Source organism: Rhincodon typus, chromosome 9 (genome assembly GCF_021869965.1).
Source record: "Rhincodon typus isolate 14 chromosome 9, sRhiTyp1.1, whole genome shotgun sequence".
NCBI classification, from domain to species: Eukaryota; Metazoa; Chordata; class Chondrichthyes; order Orectolobiformes; family Rhincodontidae; genus Rhincodon; species Rhincodon typus.
Window position 1 is genome coordinate 12,961,930 of NC_063340.1, and position 23,098 is coordinate 12,985,027.

Consider the following 23,098-nt stretch of genomic DNA (forward strand, 5'->3'; position numbering starts at 1 on the left):
CGTCAGCCTCTCTGCTCCTATGATGCTGCTTGGCCTGCTGTGTTCATCCAGCCCTGCACCTTGTTGTCTTAATTTAGGACCTGCTTGGCTGACATCTAAATCTTCCAAAAAAATATTTGTAATCTGATCACATTAAGAGTAGCAAAAATATCATATTTCTTTCTAGTTTACTATTATGTCATATAGCTTTAACTTTATTCAGCAATTAGCACCCAAGTCAAACACTAACTTGATTTTAAAAGAAAACTAATCTGTATTTCTTAAAATAACATTGCAGGCCTTTCAAATACTTTAAACCTGTTCAGTAACATCGCACTTTTTGCAGAAGTTGAATGATGAAAACTGTTTGTCGGATCTATGGGAGTTCAAATAAACTTATTTGCACATTCTCCTCACTGTACAGGAAAGGACGTCAGAGTGAAATATTCAATTCATCTTGGCAGATAATTGAGACAAATGAAAGTCCAGATGGGGATTTAGTAAATGGAATTTTAGATTGGGAAAAATAGAATTCTAACTTTTTTGTGTTTTAATTAATATGCCAGTTTCATTCTTCATGCACAATATAATTTATCTTGATTGATATGTAGTAAAATATACAAAAAGCTTTTTACATAAACACTAGCCAAAGAAGGGTGAAATGTTAAATTGCCTTTCCTCTCAGATTGAAGCCCATGGCCACAATTCAAAAAAAGAGCATGGGAGCTCAGCCTTTGGGTTCTGGTTAATGTTTATTCATCAACAACTACAACTTGCATTTATATAGCACATTTTTATAGTTAATATGTCACAAAGTGCTTCACAGGAGTATGGTCTAACGAAATTTGACAGAATATCTCTCAGAAAGAGATATTAGAACTAGGCCCAAACATCTTCAGCTGCTCCATCAATTACCTTTCCTCCAACCTAAGATCAGTGGTGGGTATGTTCACTAAAGATTGCACAAAATTCAGCACCATTTGTAACTCAGGATAATGAAGCAACACCTGGAAAACATTCAAACTTTGGCTTATATGTGGCAAATAACACTCATGCCACACAAGTGCCAGGCAATAACCATTTCCAAACATCGGCCTTTGACACACGGTGGCATGCCATTGCTGAATACTCCACTATCAATGTCCTAGGGGTTACCATTAACCAGAAAATGAACTGGACCAACCATATCAATGTTGTGGATACAAGAGGCTAGGAATTCTGTGCAAATAAGTCACCCTCCATATGGCTCATTAAAGTGTATCCCCCATCTGCAAGCACAAGTCAGGAATTTGGTGGAATGCTCTCCACTTGCCTGGATGAGTATAAGTCCAACAACACTCGAGAAGTTTGGAACCATTTAGGTCAAAGCACCCCTCTTGATTGGCATCCCATCTACCAACTTCAACAATCACTCCCTTCACCACTGATGCACAGTGGCAGCAGTGGAACTATATCAGTGTTGTTTCACCATTCCTTTACGTCACTCAGTCAACATCCTGGAAGTCACTCTGGTACAGCCACTGTGGATGTAATTACACTGAATGACTGCAGCAGCATAAGAAGGCAGCTCACCACCAAGTTCCCAAGGGCAACTAATAATGGACAATAAATGCTGCCTTGTCAGTGATATCCATTTTCAGTGAATGAATGATAAACTGAAACAGAAAACTTATTCAGGTAGATTTTAAAAGTGTTTTAATGGAGAGAGTGGAAAGATTTAGGGAGAGAATTCCAGGAATTTGGGCTTTCACAGCTTAAGGCACAGCTATCCAGGGTGGACCAGTTAAAATTGATTAAGCCAGAATTAGAGGGATGCAGACATCTGCTTAAGAAGGTGGAAGAAGGAGCAGAGATAGGGAAGATTGAACCCACAGAATGATTTGGATAAAAAGAATAGAAGATATAAAATGGAGATATCCCCATCTCCATCTGCACTCATAACAGATTATTTGGTCATTAGCATATTAAATGTAAATCGTTAAATAAAATTATTAACTTTAAACATCATTCTCCCCCTCCCTTTGTGTCCTGGTTTCTAAAACAATTTTCGTATCAACAGCGAGTGCTGATGACATAATGAGGGTGGCTGAGCTTGAGAGTACAAAATAGCTGAAATAATTTACAACACTAAAATGACACAATCACTAAAACGCCCTGGGTTAATGATAGTACTGATGTTAATTCAACTTCTTTCAGATTGTTGAGTTCCATAATTCCTGCCAACTGGTTCTTTCATTGATGTTATGAACATCCATGGCTTAAACAACAATAATCTTTGCTTTTAAAAAGAAACAGAATCACAATATTAAAAAGGTATGAAAATTAATTATTTGTAGTGTTTGATTTTTATGAAGGGGTTTGATTGCAAGGCTGTCAAATTTATTGTCACTGAACAGTCAGGATTTGCATTAAAGCTGTAGTATCCCACAGTGATCAAAAGAAACATTTTCTTCCCTGTAATCTGTCAGAACCCCATCATGTAAGTAAGATTCAAAAAAAGGATTTTTCTAAAAATTCCATCAAAAACTATAGTTTATGATGGTTTTGTGCTGGAGGTGTATCCTCAGAACCGTCTGTACAGATGTAACCGACTTTCCCTGGGCTCTTGTCAATCACAGGGGAGCCCAGGGGACAAGATCAGAGGTCAGCAGGGTGAATTTGCATCCTATGCCTTCGTGAAATTTATCCCATCATGATGATAGAGTGGTATTTTAAACAGGTACTTTAAAAAAAATCTTACATTGCAAATGGGCTGGCAGCTGTAGGTCCCAGTGGTGTTGTTGATGTTATTCTCACTCATTTAAAACATAAACATGCAACGCAAGGCACAGGCAAGTATTCAGTACATGAAGAGTTAACTTCAAAAGGCAAGTACTGTGTATTCTCAACAAAGTATAGAAAACAAAGCACAATTCTATCCATGAATTTGTTTTCAAAAATCATACATAATTTCAATGTATAATAGTATCTATTGCTATCACAATAATGATCCTGACTATACATCCGAACTGCGTTTGCTAAGTCTCATCTGGTCAATAACCTTCAGCAATTTATAGAATTATAGAAAACTGAAGTCTTGACACATGTTAGATGGATTAATTTCATCTGTAATCAAATTATTACCCAGTAAATTATAATTTTACATCCACATGAGAAACAACTTATTAAAACCTGTAATTTGCTCTGTAAATGAAAACAAAAAAATCAATTAGTTTCAATCCAGTGAGTACATTTGAATTTATTAAAAAGGTCACAGCCTGTGTATTAAACAAACACACAATGTTGGCCAGCAACAGCAGTAACAGTTCATGGATGTAATTGACATAATAAAAGTATTCTTTCTCTGTCCAGCTGTACGGACATATGGTCAAGAAATTCTTTGATGCAGAGAATACTATTACCTTCATGTCTGGTTCTATAAGAAACCATTTTGCTTCATTTCCTGTTCTAGGGAAGGGAGTGGAAACTGGCATTGTCCATTGATCTTTAAGGCAGCAAGACGCCCATTTCCTGTTTGGGATGCTGTTTTCTGACTACAAGTGCTTCCATTCTAAATTGTCCGCATGTCAATTCTTTTGCTAGAATGAAGCACTCAGCACCGATCTCATAAGTAGAACAGCAGGATCCCAAGAGTTGGGAGATAAATCGCCTGTGTAAAGTTTGCTCAATCAACAAGTCCTGCTTTCAAATAATGGCGTCTAAACAACAAGTAAATATTGACCTATTAGTGCAATCTTTCAAATTTACGTGGCTTATTGTCTTGGTAGATGGCCGAAAATGTGCAAACATGCAGACGTACACACTCATACTTGATAACATTGATTTGATACAAAGAAACAAAGTACTAATTCCTGCCATATTAGTGTGGAAATGGCCATTGTTTGGAGCTGTTAATAGGATTAAGTTGGTTACTAGCTCTATAACTGGGAGCCCTAAACCATCCCTAAATTTTCACCTCTCATGGGGGCTTGCCATTGTTACTTTTTACAGCTGACAGCAGCCTCAAGAAAGAAACAAGAAAAAAGCTCGGGATTACAGCAGTGCTGGTTACAATGTTCACAAAAACTGATGGATCAGCAAGGCCAACACAAATCTAATAATTTACTCAGTTGGGAGGATAGTAGAGAATTTCATTCCTGCCTAATGCTTGTAAAACTCACCTTTCCATGACTGCTGATTCTGATGTAGATTCAAGTGGCAAAAAGGTTACAAAATGGTGTATTATAATAATATGTATGGAAATACATGATAATATATAGAAATACTATATAGAAAGATATAGGCTTGGTTTGTGTCTTTTCTGGATAGTTATAATCTATCTGTAGATTTTAAAATCCAAAATTGATTTTCCACTTAATGTGAAAATATCTACAGGAACACCTATTAGCATTTACATGCCAAAGTTCATTAGAAATTAGACTGTAATAGTGTAATGTTTTGTTCAGTCCTCCCGCAGATCTGTAGCTGCCCTAGTTGGTCCAGTTGCATTTTCATCACTTTAAATATTGTCACTCTAAGCTGCACTTGGATTAAAACCCATGAGCTGTGAGGTACAGGGTTTTGCCTACAGTCTGATAATTTCTCGAGCTATTGGCAACTTGGGAATTTCTTTTCCTTATCACTGGGGTTCAGCTAACTTCACAAGCACTAATCAGAGCTCGAATCATTCATTCAAGGATTGCATGATCATGTTTTTCTTTAGCACTGACAGCTGTCTGGTCCACATTAGCAATGCAGATGAGTCTGTCTAATAGGTTAATGCAGAACACGCGTAAATTAGGTTTAATCCCCAGTGAAATAATCTAACAATTTCAAATTTCTTGATGTTGCGATAGAGACATCGCCAGTGACTCAATTAGATGTAATGCAGATCAAAGCAAATTTACCTTCTGCCTGAACCTTCCCCACAGTTTAGCCTCAAGACTTCAAAGCATTGCCGGGTTGTTGATATCTTGCACGCAGGTATATTTGTGGACACGTACCCGCTTCACAGAGGTAGAATGGCAGAATGCCTTAGTAAATCTTCACTGTCACTTTTTAATAATTAGGAAACAGCATCTCAGATGCCTTGCCTTTTCGTTCTGAAAGAAGGAGCAAAGGAGACATTGTATAACCCTCTTGCCAAATTAATTCTTTTCTTGACATCTTAATTCCAAACCCTTGTGTGTGGTCAAATCATCCCACTAAGAGAAATGCAATCAAGCAATTATTCTAAATTATATTTATCCAAATCATACTGATTGGTGATTCATTTTATTTATTGGGTAAGCTCATTAATTTTGACAAGCCTATTACACCTCAAACATTATTTTATATCCTCAGCATATCTGCTTGAACCAGTCTACTAATGGGGCAGCATGTCATGCACACAAAATAAGTCCCTATGATCCGTACCACCGCCTATTCATCAATTACTCCCTATCAACTTTGATGCAAAAAGTAACAAAACTAATTATCAAGCATTGCTGATAATATTCTCATTTTGTCAATTTTGGCATCAAGAAGTAATAAAAAAATCTAATGAAGATGTATCTGACAACAAACTGAAGGGGAAAAAATTAATTGAACATCTCATTTCTGAGCATTTTCTCTTAAGGAAATTATATTTAGGTTTTCTTTCTTTTTGGTGCTCCATATTTGAAAAATCTCACTCCACTGGTATACTTTCCATGAGCACTGCATTAAAATAGTTGTTAAAAGCATTCACAATACAATATTTATACAATGATTTGATAATAGTTTTAAAACAAAACCTCATACATTTATTTATTGAAAACGTTAAACAATCATTGTACCCTCTCACAATGGGACAAAATCTTGTTTATGCAACTTCAATTCAACAACAACAATTTTTTGTAAATAAGTAAAATGCCACCTTCCAGCCATTTTCACGCTCCAATTTAGATTTTCTGCTTCTACAGTAGTGTGTTAATTACTTGCCAAACTATCTGCTTGGAAAAATGTTAATATGATTATTGCTTCAAAAAAAATCACAGGATGTTTAAATGAAAGCACTTGAATAAAGCAATTTAGGCAGTAATGAATTTGATCCTTGCTTTGAATCTGACTATATCTGCATCTTCATAGCAGCAGTTAGTATTATTTCATTTAAAATAGTTGCAGTGCACCTTTTTGATTTAGAGACTAATGTAAATATTTTTTCACATCTAAAAACATACTCAAGACAAATGAGAAGACTCAAGTTGTTTTTTGTCTGAGATGCTGAAGAGCTCTACAAACTTAAAAGCTCAACCTCAATTAAGCTCGTCTTCATCTGAAAAATGAGCAACAGAAAGCTGAATACGTTAGATAATGCGTTCTTGCAGAAGAGCATTCTCTTCACACGGACAAAAAAAATACATTCTTGATAATCAGAATAGGTCCAGACTGAGAGTTTCTAAATGCTAATTTACTTCAAACTGTTTAGTGAAACCAGTGTTAGATATCCGTATCCAACAAAGGCTGAATTAATGGCAACCTTTCCATAACATCTCATATATCCGGAAAGTAACCGGAAAAAAATATAGTAACTAATTTAAGGACAAAGGGTTGACCTCTAGCATTTCATTAAAGGAACTGGATGAAGAAAGGGAGATTGACAGTATTCATCCTCATTCAATTCAACCAGCCAATTTCCACATGCAAATCATAATCTGCAGATGTTGGAGCACGATATGTTTAAAATACATCTCTCTCAATTTCAGACCATCAGAAATTTGAATTTAAACAACATCAGGCCATGCTTCGGTGTATTTAGTAGTCATATGGGATGTTATTTATGTACAGTACAATTTGTTTTCCCCAGTTTAACTGAACCTCAAGTGTTCAGGGCGCTGTAAAGGCGTTATCATCTATTTTAGTGCAAAACAACGAAGTTTGCCTGCAAACTAACAGGAGCTGCCAGACTAAAATATATCACCCTCCACTTAACAATACTTAAACATGGTGCAAAATTTCAAATCTTTATGAGCAGGATGGACGTAATAGGCCATATTTCTGTGCTAAAACATCACAGTCTAACCAATTGCTGTCATTTTCACTTCAAAGAAGCAGGAGACCCTAGGTTCTTTTAGATATGTTCGGATGTTTTATACCAAAGCCCAAAATGTAAATGTTCCAATCCCCACTCAATTAAATAAGACTATACATACCAATGCAGCTATTTTGTGTGGTACAGGACAGGCTATGTACTCTGCAGGACATGTAATTCATCAAAGCTTTCCTACAGGATAACTCAAAACTCAAAACAAAGCCTGTTGTATATGTTTTATTTCTCGCGTCCAGCCGATCTTCAAAACCGACAGTCATATTTTACAACTTGTCACCGGAGAAAAGTCTCAGAATCTGACAGGTTAATGTGTGAGTTTTACTGCCATGCCGATGAGTCGCGTTAATTATGTTCTATTTATTTCTATCTCACTTATGTTTACGCATGCCAGTATTAATTGAAAAATAAATTTATTAAAATCAATGTAAACACATAAATATCCCATCACGTTTCTGCATTTTTGACAGGCTGGTGGTGTGCTCAGATTTGTTTTTAAAATTCTGTTTCCTTCGAAGTAATTAGATTTGTGCATCGACAGGCTTTTTCATTTCATAATGCTGTTGATTCTTCAGAACCCAAATTCTTTCAAAATAGTGGCTTGGGTACAGGAGTGCTCTTGGTAGGAGGGGCTAAACTGTGGTTGCGATTTCTGCAACTGTGTGTGTCTGACCCTCAGTTCTAGAACTAAGTTTTAAAACCCCACCAACCTACTCTGGCGCGTCCCATACTCATTTGATGGGGCGACTTCAAATTTCACTCCAAACCGATTCAAATAAACTTCTTGTTCCAGCCTATTTTAGCTACTTGGAGAGCAAACAAAGCAGAGCCCAGAACAAGCAAGGCTCGATGCCTCATCAGTCATGCCAAGTACCCTGCAAATGTCAGAGACGTACAAACCCTGCAGCTGTCTGCAGACAAAATAAATGACTTCCGGGGGAAGAGAAAAATTCAATGTATTCATGGGTGCGCTGAAAGCGGCTTTGTCCACGTTGTTGCACAAAACGTTAAGGTACTGCTTCACAATGATTTTATTTATATTGAATAATTCTGCGATACCATCTATTGTCACCACCGACCGGTCTGATAACATCCGCACTTTAGACAAGAATCCTCAAACAATATCGTACATGCAAAGTCAGTCTAGTCGAAAATCATCTGAAGTGCTCGCTCCAAGGAACAATTTTTTTTTACAACCTTGTCCTTTATTGATATCCTTTCCTGCTTTTTTCCACCCCCACCGTCACATAACCGTGAAGGTAGGAATGCCTCGTTTGTGGACTTTGTAATCGTTTTGAATGCAGCTATTGACGTGTCGAACCAGGAGGGCAGTGCCTCTCATTGCTTTCCACATTCCCGGCCTCCAGTCCATTACTGCAAGGTGATCTATTCAGCAGACTGGAGAGCAGAATCAATAAGACTCGATACAACAAAAAAAAATGAAGAAAAGCAAAAATTGGAATTTTTATACTGAGATTCGGACTTCCAAGTTGTCCACCTTGAAAGCTTATATTCTACCACAGAATGTACGAAGGCACGCGAAAGCTTCAGCACTGATTAATCGTGAAAGCAGAAACACCATCAATGTCCACTTTCGGGACAAATTTACTTCTCTCCCATGAACAGCCGCTGAAGGGAATTTCAGGCAAAGAGACTTAGTTCCCCTCTCTCCATGTTACCTATTTTTAGGCCCAATTTTGTAACTCTGTGGCATGTATCCAAGTTTTCCCTCAGCTCCCCTCTACCCCTTTGGAGGGACAGAAATAAAGGCCGTGGTCAGTTTGGTTTGCTGTTTCACATCCTTCCAGGGAAGAAATGCCCTACTCTCCATCCCTCATTTTCTCCCCAGTGCCGCTGTGTTCACTTGCTGAGGCTTAATTGACTGCCCCTGAACAGCTGGTTAATGGAACTTGAGATGCATCTCCTTCCTTTCACGTGTTCTTATTTTCAGAATGCAATTCATAAAAGAAAAATGAATTTAACTTAAGTTCACCCAGTACTCATTTATGCACCTTAACAATTAGGAATCCACAGAATCAGGAGGCATTCACTGTGCATTGCGTAAGGATGGTCAAGTTGAGGCATAGTCACACAACCTTGTAAGAATGTGCATTCTATGAGTTCCAATTTCAGGAAGGAGTTTTGAAATTTGAGTGAAGCTGAGGTATTCCTTAAGGCAGATAGACAAGTGCAATACATACAATCTGTGTTCTCTTACATTGTAACACCAAAAGAAGTTTGGGTGTGGGGTGCTGCCCTCTTACTTGGGGAATGGTGTATATCATGTGTTTATATGTCATAGAGTCGTAGAGATATACAGCACGGAAACTGACCCTTCGGTCCAACTCATCCATGCCGACCAGATATCCTAAATAAATCTAGTCCCACTTGCCAGCATTTGGCCCATATCCCTCTATCCCCGCTTCCAATTCATATACCGGTCCAGATGTCTTTTAAATGTTGTAATTGCACCAGCTGCTGCCACTTCCTCTGGCAGCTCATTTCACATACACACCACCCTCTGTAAATGCAACATTTAACATTGTAAAATGCACTGAGGTGCTTCATAGCTAAGCAAATGCGAGCAGAAGTAAAAGAAAAGCATAATTGAAAATGATAAAAAAAAAGTTTACATGATCAATGATAGTAGGAACTGCAGATGCTGGAGAATCTGAGATAACAAGGTGTAGAGCTGGATGAACACAGCACGCCAAGCAGCATCAGAGGAGCAGGAAGGCTGACGTTTCGGGCCTAGAAGGGTCTAGGCCCGAAATGTCAGCCTTGCTGCTCCTCTGATGCTGCTTGGCCTGCTGTGTTTATCCAGCTCTACACCTTGTTATTTTACATGATCAATGTTCATGATGAAATTATCTCTTCGCACACTTTACCCTCCCTTTCCTTAACCGGTTCAATTTACGGAAATGGCCTGCAGACTATGATGAGGCTGCTGCCCAAATGAATAATACAACTACTGCTGTTTAATTTTGGGTTAGTGTAAGTTAAATCATTTCCTTTCTCTTCCTCATGACAATTTTTAGATAAATCCTTAACAAAACCTATTCAAAAAGCTAAATTGTACTTTTCGAGCTCAGTTGCAGATGTGAAAGCTTTAGTGGTGAAGTTCATGTATGAATCTGATCAGTGTGGAAAACTTCATATTTAACTTGCATGAGACACTGAAAAGGACCAGAAAGATTTTGGACTGCTCATTCTAAAACAAAAACCTGAGAAATTCATGACCCATATCAGACTTGTGATTCTGATTCTACTGGGCTGAATTTTACCAAAAATCAGTGGTGTCAATTTCAGAGTTTCATTGAAGCATTCTATCCATGAGGTCCAGTGAATTATCTCACATAATTCTCTGCTGCTCACCTTATTATGTCTGTGCCAAGCTGCTACTGAGTTGCCATGCTCAATCGTGCGGTCATGATTGGCAGAAGTACTCATCACTGCTGGGATCTCTTGGGATTTGAATATTTAAAGTTTAGCCATGCACCAGATCAAAAATTGCCATCCAAGAATAGCCCTTCACACACAGTCAGAGAGAAACAGAAAAGAAAAGCTTCTGAGGGCACATGGTGGCATGAGTGGCACTCTGTTCAACATGGAATCTCACATTCGTGAGTGTATTGCTATTTCACATCATCATCTGTCTGATCAACTGTCATAGTGATTGCAGCTACAAGAATTAAACCACAGAAGCTACTCATCCTTAGCGCCATACCATGTTAAAACTCCTAGGGACTGCTACTCTTTCCCTAACACTCTGCATAGAATAACGTCTTGCCATTGTTTACTGTGGGAGCATCACACATCAAAACTTTCACAGTTGGTAACATTAAGTTTTATTGAACAACAGGACAAGCAAAGAAAAAATAATGCTTCTGGGAATAAACAGAAGCTGCTTGCTCTTTTAACAAGAAATTATGTCAGTGAATGATGACTTCACCTAACTCACTTTTGGAAGCGAGTATTAATTAAGTCCTGCCTGGCTTGCCAAACACAACACCATACTATTGTGGTGAAGGTGATGTTCCTCCTCCTCAACATCCTCATCTTCCTCCTCAGAGGACTGCTGTTGTTCTCCCAGCTCTTCAGCATACATGACATCCCATCTTGCATGCTCCAGTTGTGCAGGGCACTGCCTGCACAGGTTATGCAGCAAACTCTGTCTAGAATGTATCACAAGGACCGCTAGACTGATCCAAGCATCAAAAACTCATCTTCAGCAGGCCTGTCGTCTATTGCACCGTGGCCCTAGGTAAAGAACAGTCTGTATTGTACTTACACTTTACCCAAGTCAGTTGATAAAGCTAGCTGCATTGGGATAGGGTGCTTTCAATGTGATATGTGAACACTCTGTAATGCCCTACAACCATGGGAAGCCAACTATGTTGGTCAATCCTACTGCCTGGGCTGTAGCACTGACTTCGCCATGGAGTTTAGAAGGATGAGGGGGGACCTAATTAAAACTTTCAAAATACTGAATGGCCGGGACAAAGTGGATGTTGGGAAGATGCTTCCATTGGTAGGAGAGTCTAGGAGCCGAGGGCACAGCCTTAGAGTAAAGGGAAGACCTTTTAGAACAGAGATAAGGAGAAACTTCTTCAGCCAGAGAGTGGTGAATCTATGGAATTCACTGCCACAGAAGGCTGTGGAGGCCAGGTCATTAAGTACATTTGAGACTGAGATAGATAGGTTCTTGATTATCAAGGGGATCAAGAGTTACGGGGAGAAAGCGGGAGAATGGGGTTGAGGAACTTATCAGCCATGATTGAATGGCGGAGCAGACTCAATGGGCCGAATGGCCTTATTTCTGCTCCTATGTCTTATGGTCTTATGGTAACAAGGTGAAGTGGTGCTAGCTGGCATAAATTGAATCAGTAACTGTGTTAATATATTTGTGAGTTGAGGTTTAAGAAATATCATACCGGTTCCCCAGTGGATCCTTTGAAGCAGCTAGTTACATAAAAATGTAACATAGTTGTCATCTTGACGGCCAATGGGATAGGATGGCTCCACCACCCTCCTTCATGTCACAGGTCCCGCTTCAGCAGATGTTGCAGTTCTGAGACGGCGTCTTGGGACATCCTCAGACTATGGAGGCACCGCACATCTCTCATCTGGAGGAAATGGCACTGAGCTCCTCTACATCCTGAGGGGGCATTCAACTGTAATGTCTTCATGTGGAGGCAGCCTCTAGAAGTTGCTGTTGGTCCTGGACTTGTTGCTGCAATTGTTCCTCCTCACTTTCTTTGCAGCTTTGTTGCACTGCGGCCATAGCAATGATAATTCCTGCTGTGGCTGGATCTATTGGCCTATGTGAGGAATATTAGGAATAGAACAGGTCCTTCATCATGTGAGCAGTTACCATTCATATCACATACAAATAATAGTTTTACAGAGTCCTCAATACAGTGGGGCATGGAGGGCTCAACAAGGTCAGGGGGCATGGAATGTCTGTAAATGGCCCTTTGAAATAGTGGATCCTTTTGCCGTATATGGAGCTCAAGTCATGTTGTGCAAATACAGTAGGGGATTGTAAATGCAGTAGGATTATTCAAACCTTGCCCCACCCCAACCCTCACATCATCCAAGAAGTGCAGCATTGCATATAGAGCATGTTGTCAAACACTTACATTTCAAGGTGAGACAATATCAGCTTCACGCCCTGGTGCAGCAAATGAGACACTGGAATAACTTTGTGAATTGTAGTTGGCAGCTGGCATTTTTAAAAGGTCATCTCTGATTATTTTTGCTTCACAGGGATAACTCTGATCAATCCGTAATAACATGATCAAGATTGCTTGTGACCAGCATTTATGTTCCACACAGTTGGTCATTGAATATGGTTCACATGCAGAATTCTATGATCATACTTCAACGTGTACAGTGTAAGTTCCTGATCAATGCAGTTGCCCCTTGAAGGGCCTCACTTTCCTCACAAGTAGAACACGTATTCTGGGACAGAAAGAAACCATTCCGAGTGTGGTGGCAGCTATTTTTCAATTCCGTTGTGCATTTGCAATTCAGGTGTGGTTGGTCTTGCTTCTCAGAGTGAGTTACTGACTCAGCCTGTCAATCTTGGTGACCACCAAACCTTCATGGTCCTATTATTTCCTTGCACTCCTTGTCAATCCCATCTATTCTGAATTTCCCCACATTCCCATTCAGCTCTTGTATTTTAGTCTTCACTTTCCCATATTGTCCCTCACCTCAAGGCAGACTGCTTAGTTATGCTAACCATCAAGCTGCACTGTCCCCTGTTCCCACAGTAATTTGCGTCCTCCAATGCACTATCATTTCCCACACTTATATGTTGAATGATTTTTTTCAGTGACCAGACCCCAGGACTGTTCCATGATCAACTTGGAAAAACAGCTCCAACTGATGAGTGACCAGACCCCTCGCTGATATCTGTGCAGCTCCCCAACTATGATATTTGCCCCCATAAGCATCACTGCCCTTCAAATACAATTCAGTGTGGGAGACATTATATGGTACTCAAAACATCACGCGAGAAGCACAGAACATCCTTGTTACACCCAAGCAATTAGTTAGTCCTCAGAAATTTTAGGACTTGATGGCCTACTGATAGGGTCACTGGGCCTGTAATCCGGAGGACCAGTCCTATGATCTAGGGACTTGGGTTGAATCCTACCCTAACAGCTGATGGAATTTCAATTCAATGCATAGGTCTGGAATTGAAAGCTATTTCATCGATTGTTGCAAAAATCCACCTGGTTCCCTAATGTGCTTCAGGGAAAGAAATGGGCCATCCTTATCTGATCTGGCCTGCATGTGACTGCATAAACACAACACTGTGGTTGAACCCTTAGCTGCCCTCTGAAATAGCATTGTAAACCATTCAGTTCAAGGGCAATTAGGGACGTGCAACAAATGCTGGCCTTGCCGGTGACACCCCCATCCCATGAAAGAATTTTTTTAGAAAGTTACCATTAAGATATTTTCTGGCAGGACCCAATCAGAGGCCAATATTTCAATTCGGATTAAGCAAAGCAGGTCATGATGAACGTTTGTTATACTGTTGACATACCAAAATCCACTATGGAATGAGTGTTACATGTGCCATTGTCATTACTGATTTCTTTCTGGCCTGAGACTTGTCTCCCTCCATTTCCAGTCCTCTTCTTGGTCATTTTCCAGTTTCAAGTTTTGGTCCCAGTCCTGGCTGCCTCTGAGCAACAACCTCAATATCAACATACCTTTCAGCTGTGTCATCACTCTGAATCTGCCTTCTAGTCTTCTGATGTGGTTTCAGGCTTTCAATCTTCCAAAACACCCTCGTCTCCAGCCTTCCTCCAGACCACGGCTTCCAGCTCCATTACAACGCTTGGTCTCTGACCTCTGTAACAACCAGAGGAGCAGGGAGAAAATGACTCCATTAACTCCACCAATCCTTATTTGCCAATTACAAGTTTGTTTCTTTTGGATTTTGAAGTTTGAAAGGTCATGCCTTACCAAATTCCGTATGTTTTCCACTATTTATGTCTTAACATTATGCACAATTTACACAGATAAGTATCCTGAGTTTAAACAAAGGACAAGAAGAGTTTATTCAAACTTTGCTTTTCCCCAAAGTCAAGAAAGACTAGATAGCACAGTACCATTTGCACAGTCACAGGCATCTATCTGAGCCTTCACACACACACACAAATGTCATTAGCACAGTTAGAGGCTAGGCTTCCAAGGAGATTGTGAAAAAGGGATGGCAAGCATCAAGGGTGACTTGAACCTACACAGAAACTGGAAAAAGCAGATTAGTAGGTGTAGCTTGGATGAAATGTCATAGAATGCTTCTGAAAGTCTCTTAAAGCAGCAAGCTTTGTAACCAACCAAGAAGCTGATTATGTTAGACTTTGTATAGTGTGATGTGACAGAATTAATTCATGAACTCAGAGTTAAGACACCCCTAGGTGAAAAATGCAGTACAATTGAATTTTACATCCAGTTTGAAAGAGAGAAGTTTGGGTCTATGACCAGAATTTTAAACTTAAATAAGGACAGTTTAAACCTAAATAAAAGCAACTATGTAATGTTTGAAAGCAAAGCTCACTGAAACAAACTGGCATACTAGGCTAGAGGATAGATCAATAGAGACTTAGTGACAGACATCTAAGGGAATGTTTCAGAATAGGTATATTCCTGTTATAAAGAAAAATCTAGAGGGAGGACCCACCATCCATAGTTAACCAAAGAATTTAGGGAAAACATCAAACTTAAGCAAAAAGCATACAACTGCACAAAGAAATATGACTCTATACATTTGGACAGGTACATGAGTAGGAAAGGTTTAGAGGGATATAGGCCAAATGCAGGCAGATGGGATTAGTTTAGTTTTGGTCAGCATGGACAAGTTGAACCAAGAGTTCTGTTTCTGTGCTGTATGATTCTACGACTCTAAAAATGAGTGACAGGTTAGTTGATTAGTCAGAATGTAAAGAATGACAGACAATAACTAAGTAGTTAATCAGGATGAAGAAATTAGAGTTCAAGAGGTAGCTAGCAAGGAATGTCAATACACATAGCAAGAGTTTTGATGTGTATTTAAAAAGGAAAAGCGTAATGAAAGCATGTGCTGGTTTTCTAGACAGTAAGAATGGGGAGTTGCTAGTTGATAATAAGGAAATGGCAGTTTAAATTAATATTTTGCTAATGCCCTCACAATAGAGGATTCCAGAAACATTTCAATAGTTACTGTAAATCAGGAAGTGAAAGAGAGAGAGGAACTTAGCAAAATCACAATCACAAGGGAAATGGTTCTAAGCAAACTGATGGAGCTGTGGACTGACATGTCTCTGGGTTGAGATGGACCACTAAAGAGCTTTAAAAGAGCTAATGAAATAGTAGATATGTTGGTATTAATTTTCCAAAACTCTGCAGATGCAGGAATGGCTGCATCAAACTGGAAAATAGCCACTGAATTAACCATTAAAGAAATTATAACTGGGCAGTTTAAAAAAAACTAAAGGTAATTAGGAAGACTCTGCATGAATTACTTAAAGAAAAATAATGTTTAACCAATTTATCAAGTTTTTGAAGGAAGAATATGTAATATGAATAAAGGGAAGCCTGTAGGCATACTGTACTTAAATTTACGAAAAACATTTGATAAGGTGCCACCTCAAACGTTATCACTGAAAAGGACAGCTCGTGGTTTGGAGTAGCAAATTAGAATGGACAGAAGATTGGCTGGGTGGCAGAAAATAGAGTATCCATATATGAGTGCTTTTTTGATTGGCAGAATATGACAAGTGGAGTCTGTGCTGGAGCCTCAACTTTTTACATCAATGACTGGGATAGGGTGAACCAAAGCATGATACCTAGGTTTCCAGAGGACACCAAGATATGTAGGAAAGTGTGTTTTGAAAAAGACATAAGGAAGTTTCAGACAGATATAGATAGCTTGACTGATTTAGCAAAAATCTGGCAGAAGGAGTACAATGAGGGAAAATGGGAAGTTGCTCACTTAGGCTGGAAGAATGAAAAAGCAGAGGCTTATTTCATGAGAATTACTGCAGAATTCCAACGTGCAGAGGAATTTAGATGTTCTAGTGCGCGAGTTGTAAAACATTAGTTTGTATGTACAGGACATAATCAAGAAGGTTAATGGGATGCTATCCTTTATTACAAGAGGAATTGAATATCAAAGTAAGATGCTATGCTTCAGTTATAGAGGGCAACGGTGAAATCACATGTCGAATACTATGTGCAGTTTAGGCCTCCTTATTTAAGAAAGGATGTAAATCTGTTGAAGCCCATTCAGAGGAGGTTTACTAGATTGGTATCTGTTATCCTAAGAGGATAGGTTGGACAGACTGAACTTGTTTCCACTCATGTTTAGAAGAGTGAGGGTGACTTGATTGAAGTGTATAAGACCCTGAATGATCTTGACAAGACAGATGTGGAAAGGATATTTCTTCTCATCAGCCAGTCCAGAACTAGGGGTAACCCAGCATAAAATTAGAGCTTGCTGTTTCAGGACAGAGATGAAGAGAATATTTTTCTCTCAGAGAGTTATGAGGTTTAGGAATTCTCTGCCTCAGAAGGCAGTAGAAGTGGGGTCATTGAATATTTTTAAGATAGAGGTGAATAGATTATTGTTAGGCGGGGGAATCAGTGGTTATCTGGGGTCGAAGGGAATGTGGAATAAGTAGATTAGCCGTGATCTTATTGAATGATGAAGCAGGCTCAAGGAGCCAAAGTGGTCTACCTGCTAAAACAAGGAAGTATAGGGTTAGCACTTCCTTGCCTGGTATCAGTTGGCAAATTCAATGTTGTGGCCACAAAATCCAGTTTTCTCCTGTTATACTGAGAAGATTTCCACATTTTTAAAAAATCTTCATTTGCATTTGATTTTCTGTCAGGATTGAAAACTCTTACAGAATTGGGCAAACCATTTCCAAAGAGAAACAGAGAGATATATAAGTTCTCAGCCTGCTTTGAGTATGGTATTGCCTTAGTCTCTCTGCTGCTTGGTGAGCAGCGCTTAAAATAGTGTACTTCCTTATATAATCCAATGATATTCTGTTCATTCATATCTGTGGCAGTTATTGCTTCAAATCAGGTAATTAAGTTTTAATGTCTCATTTCAGAAGCACATGAAAAATGTCAGAGGGGCGTGACTTGATAGAGGATGGAGTCTTGCATGCTTCTTGGGGGTGTTGTTGCCTGTTGGTAGATTGTGAAATTGTGTTATTTGCAATAGGCAGGTCTGTCTGGCAGCCTCTGTTCAAAAAAGACTCTCCCATAAGGGGAAACAATCTCTCCACCTCTATCCTGTCAAATCCACTAAGATTCTTGCATGTTTCAATAAGGTCACTTCTCATTCTTCTAAACTCCAATAAGTACAGGCCCAATCTACTCATCCTCTCCTCATAAGAAATTGCTTCCATGCCTGGCATCAACCTCGTGAATCTTCTGTGGACTGCCTCCAATGCCAATACATCTTTCCTTAGATAAGGGAACCCAACCTGTTCGAAATATTCTCGCTTTGGTCTGATTAGTGCCTTGTATGGTTTTAGCAAAATTTACCTGTTCTTATACTCCATCATCTTTGAAATAAAGGCCAACCGTCCATTTGCCTTCCTGATTACCCACTGAACTTGGATGCAAATATTTTGCAATTCATTGAGAAGGACTTCAAAATCCTTCTGTAGCTTTCTGTAGTCTTTCTCTATTTGAATAATATTCAGCCCCTCTTCTTCAGGCCTACTAGTTAGCCAATCCTTTGCCCATGCTAGTATACTACTCCCAACACCAGGGGCTCTTATTAAGCTGAAATAAATGCAGTACCTTATCAAACACCTTTTGGAAATCTTCAATATATTACATTTATTGATTCCCTTTTATCTATCCTGCTTGCTACTTCCTCAAAGAATTCAAATAAATTTGTCATGATTTCCCCTTCATGAAGCCAAGCTGACTCTGTTTGATTATATTATGCATTTCTAAATTCTCTGCTATTGTATGCTTTATAATAGATGCTAACATTTCACAATGACTGATGTTAAGCTAACTGACCTATAGTTACCTGTTTTTTGACTCACTCTGTTTTGATTGCTTGTCTTCATCCCACTTGGTGGAATGTGAAATTGCATAATTTGCAGCAGGCCAATCAGTCTGTGATTGTGATCAATATGATCTGTGTTTAAAATAAAATTGTCAAGTAAGGTCTCAGCTTTTTTTATTAAAACAAGCCCAATTAGGAAAGGGAATATTATCAATTGTCAAAAGAAAAGCACACCCTTGTAACCTTCCAGCATTGGCAACTTCCTAACCAGCCACTGCCTCTCAGCTATTCACCCAAGTAATATGTCAACAGTGTACTTAGGACTGTTTGTTGACATGGCAGTTTTGGAATTCAGCGTAAGAAGATGAGAAATATGGCAAAGCAGATACAATTAGAAAAACAATTAGTTGATCTCAGCAAAAGTGACACTAGAAACATTCTAATTGGCAATACCATCTCCAAATTATGAAGGGGAAATGAGACAGCATTCCCATCCTTCTATATGGATAGTCTGAAAACATCCATAATGTGCAGTTACACAAGGGAGAGATAGGGAAGACAGCTTTAAGGAATGAGAACCAAATGCCTTTTGATGACCAGAGAAGAAAGTTGAGTAAAAACATTGATTTTTAAAAATACGATTGCACGTACTTCCACTTATCAATCCAGAATATGTGGATCACTGTTAATTTATTGGTAAGATTGTAATGATTGTCATTTGATAATCATTAAGGAGATCAAATAGCCATGGTTAGCACCAGCGATCATTACTGTATAGTGCAAAAATACTATACCCAAAGGACTGGAGACACAATTGCTCACATGAAATGTCAACTCAGTTTAGCCAGTGTCACTTCTGTCTCTAGAGTCAAAAATTGTGGTTTTAGTCCCAAATCCAGAATCTGAGCACAGAATCTAGGCTTATACTTCACTGCACTACTCCTAATTTTCCTGCCTTTAACTGCGTTACTTTTTGCTCATACCTGTGTCAGCAACTTTGAGATGATTCATTTTTCTACTACTTTTTAAGGTAATTTATTGTTGATAAAGCTTTCATTGACCAAGTAAATGAATAAATAGATCTGCTGCAACAACTAACCAGCAAGCTGTTAGGTTTCATATTCAGCCTGGGTTAAAATAACTAATTTTGCCTGTTAGTTTTTAAGGAGGGGAATGGGGAAGGTAAGGGAGAAGGAGGGAAGGGAAAGGAAAGAGGGAAGGTAAGCATTCCAAGTGAGTGAGGATTTTCTGGGTGATCTTTCAATGGTCACCCAGCTGTACTTAACTGCAAATCACACTTCTGTGCCTGTCATAGGTTCCCCGAATGCAAAATTAGAGCCTGTTGCCACTGCATTCCAAGTCCAACCTGTAAAATCCATTCCCTGGCTGACAGGCCTCACCGGTCCATTATGTTTGGAAGCCACTCAATTCCCGCCCCTGAATACACCTTCAGAAAAAAACAGAAAGTGCTGAAGAAACTCAGCAGGTCCGGCAGGATCTGTGGAGAGGGGAGCAGAGTTAATGTTTTAAGTCTGATGTGGTTCTTCGAAACACAGCTTCAGTTTTCTGAACCTGTTTAACCATCAACCCCCACCCCCACCCCCATGTCTCCCTCCTCCCAAAAGAGCTGAAACTAAGCAAAGGGAGCTGAAAGAATTTCCCTCCGACTTTCTCTCAAGGTCTCTGGGTTACACAGTGGTTCTTCTTCCTAAATAAATGTCCATTGACCTGTCAGCACATGTGCGTGTTAAGGGGATAAATAGAATGGACAGTCCCTATAATGAGATAACCTGCTCACATTCTTTGGGCACACTCACACAAATAATAAGGACTGGGCTAAAGTCACAGACATCAGGCTTTGCCTATTGACTTTTACACAATGCCTTCAATAAGGGGAATCTTTCGAGGCGGGGGAATAAAGTAAGCCACACAATTATTGATATGCAGCTACGTGAAACTGAGAAAAGCACGTTTACTTTATATTCATTGATATTTTCATGTATTAAGATTAAAGTGGCTGAAGAAAATTGTGACTTCAGTAGCTTTTATTAAACGGAAATGGTCTCCATCTGCATTGTACAAAATCTGTGATTCTGTGGCTAGAAGTTTTGAGATTTTTGCTTTCTTTTCAAGAGATCCAAATGAATATGTCACTGCTCCAGCCTGTCACTCCCATGCTTTCCAGGTGATGAATGCCATGAAGGGAATCAATAAATTTAAATGCACCTCCTTCACACGTGTTAATGACATTTCATCAAAATGTGATTAACAATCTCCACTCCTCCAAACCCTTTCGCATTTGGCATGAAGAAACCATCCATTTTTGTTGGTTACAAATCATCCTCTGGGAATTTCATGATTGTGTGCTGGGAACACAAGTCACAGACGCATTCGCTGATTTTATTACATGAAACTGTCTAACAATCAATGTTTCTTTCTAGTCTCTCTGCTGTCTCACTGGCCATTTGAACAATCTCAGCAGTAATCTAGAATGATCTGGTTTGTTTCCACGCATAAGAGACAGGACACAATCCAGCAAAGACAGCAATCATTTGAAAATGGCACTGTACAAGAAACTTTAGTTTGTATGGAATTGGTTCCCAGATTTTTGTTTCTTTCTCTACATCATTTAAAGTAACTTTTTTAAAAGAAAAGTTCCTGGTGAGTCTGTGAAGCCAGTATGAAATGGGGCCAAATAGATATGGAAGGTATCAAACTGTGTTCAAATGCCCAGCACTGTTAGAAACTACAGAGACTGGTAAACAGGGCCCAGTCCATCATGCAAGCCAACCTTCCATCCACTGACTCCATCCATACCCCTCTCTGCCTTGGGAAGGCAGCCAACATCATCAAAGACCCTTCCTACCCAGATTAGAATCTCTTCCAACCTCTTCCATTAGGCAGAAGATACAAAAGCTTAAACATATGTACCAACAGATTCAAGACCAGCTTCTTTCCCGCTGTTATTAGACTTCTGAACAGACCTCTCAAATTTAAAATCGAATGTTGATCTTGTTTTTTGTGCACCTTCTTTGCAGCTGAAACTTTGTATTCCTCGCTCTATTCTATCACCCTATGATCTTTGTATGGCATGATCTGCCTGTACTGCAGGCAAAACAAAACTTTCCACTGTACCTGTGACAATAATAAATCAAATCTAATTCAAATCAAATCTAAATCAAATCTAAATCAAATCAAATCACACAGACTTCCTAATCTTGGCCATTAACCCCCTAAACCTTGGCTGGAAAATGAATTTGTGGATGTCAGGAGTGAACATGAACAGGTTCAATTGCAACATCTTCCATAGTCGGACAGGATAATGGTCACTCTAAACCTTTGCAGCTGTGAATAAGATAAATGGAAGCCCCAGCATTCACCACTTTCAAAGGAATGGGGGGAAATTTGGGGGGGAGCGCAATAAAGAAACAGGTCAACTGGTGAGAAAAGGAAAAGGTTAATATATTCTCACCACTCAAGCTGACAGTAGAATAGGATTTTTATACATCTTTCTCTGAATGCAAACTGCCACATAGGATGACAAACGGACAGAGATGATAAAAAAGAAATGCATGTGATTTTTTGCCTGTAAAACAGGAGTGACAACTCTTTAAATGTAATTAATTGGTCATAATATGTTTTAGGATTTGCTTTGGACATGAAAGTCATCATATAATTGCAAGTCCCTTTATTAGTTTAATTTAAAGATCTACCAAAAGACCTACCAAACTGCAAATGGCACTGACTTCACCGCTAGTCTGTCTCATCTCTTTTAAAAGGACCATACTTTCATTTCTGTGATTCTCATCTGCCCCTTGATGTTTGTATTGACTTACATAGTCAGGAACTCTCCCGAGACTCTGCAAAAAGGCACAAAGTGATGGATGGCCAAATGCCACTTCAGTGGTTGCTGCCAATTCAAACTTGTTTGCAAGTAAGAATATAGATCTGAAAATAGGCTTCTGAAATGTATTTATGCCGGTTGGAATTCTGGAAGATCGGTATAGTCAAGCAGGATGCATTTGGCATTGATTCATAATTAATCATTGTAACTACTTATAAAATACTTCCTCAAGAATAATAAACAGATTATCTTGAAACCATGATATAGTAGAATGAGGAAGCAGTGCACTTGTTGGATCAAATGCTTTCTTCTCATTCAGTAATCTAGTTAATCTCATTTACTCAGTTGGGTAATCTGGCAGCTGCAACATTGTTCTGCTGCTCACCTGCTAAATGGAGCTGTTTTTAGGGTAGCCCGTGCCTTACAGGTACTATCTGAGAAGAAGTGCATCTTGAATTCAAATCAAGCCGAGTTGCTCAAGGTGCCTTCCGTGGCACTGGCACCCACTTGTGAAAATACTGGACTGGCATGACTAGGAAGAAGCAAAAATTTCCAGGTTAGGAAAAACGTAATAAACATACTTGACACTTTTGCATGTGGCTTCACCAGTGTAATGGAATCACATTGGTTGCAGGACGATGTGTATATACGAATAAAATGAAAAGATCACACACTGTCAGAAAAACTAAGCTTT